This window comes from Cynara cardunculus, unplaced genomic scaffold (genome assembly GCF_001531365.2).
Source record: "Cynara cardunculus var. scolymus isolate 2C unplaced genomic scaffold, CcrdV1 Un_Scaffold_2521, whole genome shotgun sequence".
Lineage (NCBI taxonomy): Eukaryota > Viridiplantae > Streptophyta > Magnoliopsida > Asterales > Asteraceae > Cynara > Cynara cardunculus.
In genome coordinates, this window is record NW_020201122.1 from 15,729 (window position 1) to 17,420 (window position 1,692).

The window sequence follows — 1,692 nt, forward strand, 5'->3', positions numbered from 1 at the left end:
AGAACTCCTATGGCTACAGGAGTTAAGTTATTTGCTGATCCATCAGGAAAATCTATCGATGTCACAACCTACAGAGTCATGATTGGATCACTCATGTACCTAACTGCTAGTAGACCTGATATTATGTTTGCCACATGTCTTTGTTTAACATATAAATCAAATCCCAAGGAATCGCATCTCTCTGCAGTCAAGAGGATCTTTAGATACCTCGATGGAACTCCTTCATTGGGTATCTGGTATCCAAAGGACTCTGGCTTTGATCTAATAGCTTATACAGATGCAGATCATGCAGGTTGCAAGCTTGATAGAAAGAGTACGTCTGGAAGCTGTCAACTCTTGGGGGACAAGCTGGTAAGTTGGACCTCCAGAATACAAAATTGTGTCTTAACATCTACAACAGAAGCAGAGTATGTTGCTGCTACTAGTTGTTGTTCACAAGTTCTCAGGATGAAGACTCAGCTTAAGGACTATGGTTTCCATTATGACAAAGTCCCAATCCTCTGTGACACCAAGAGTGCCATAGCAATCTCTGCAAACCCAGTACATCATTCCAAGACCAAGCACATCGATGTAAGGTACCATTTTCTAAAAGATAATGTTGAAAAAGGTAACATAGAAATGTATTTTGTTCCCACTGAGATTCAACTTGCTGACATTTTTACAAAAGCTTTTGATGAGAAACGATTTTTAGTCCTAGTCAGCAAGATGGGTATGTTGAATCTCACCACTTAGAGGCAATAATTATCTTCAAACCAGCGATCTTCAATATCTCATGGTTATGCCTATAAGTGATATAACATCTTAGCCATAAAACTCCAAGTATCCTAAACTAGAGCATCTGGTCATAAAGACCAGCGCCTCTGGCTGTTTAGAATAACTTCGATTAAAATATGGCAAATATTATCTTTGGAACCAGAGCCCCTCTGGTCCAAAGCAAATACTTGGTATTTTTTTTAACCAAGTCTTTTTCTTCAAACCAGAGCCTCTAGTTATATAGACCAGAACCTCTGGTCTCCAAAACTTTGAGACGTCCCAATCTCAAACCTTGGACTCTCATGCATCTAAATCTCATTCATTCTTTCACCCTTTGGTCCAAAGCTTATAACTCACCAGAGCCTCTGGTTCCAAAGACCAGAGCCTCTGGTTTCCAACACAAAATCTCTTTTCTTCCAACCAGAGCCTCTGGTTCTAAAGACCAGAGCCTCTGGCTTTAGACTCTTTGCAACCAGCGCCACTCTGGTTTCAAAGAGTTTCCTTTTATCACACTCCACATAGCCTTCACCATTTCCTTCCTTATTTACATTCATTGCATTCACAACCAGAGTCTCTGGTTCTAAAGACCAGAGCCTCTTGACTCGCAATCTTTCTAACCCTTCCATCACATTCATTGCATTCACAACCAGAGCCTCTGGTTCTAAAGACCAGAGCCTCTGGCTTTCTTTTCTTTGCCACCAACGCCCCTCTATTCTCAAATACCTCTCTATACTACCACTTAGTTTTTTTTCTCATCTTTCAAATCCAGGGCCTCTGGTTGTATAGACAAGAGCCTCTGTCCCCAATTTTCTTAAGTTTTATCTTTTTAAGGGGGAGTTAGTTGATACTTTCAACATCCATCCACATGCATCACTTGAGGGGGAGCAATCTTTTTCACCTTTTTCATTTTGTGCATTTGCATTTTCCATCCAGAGTCTC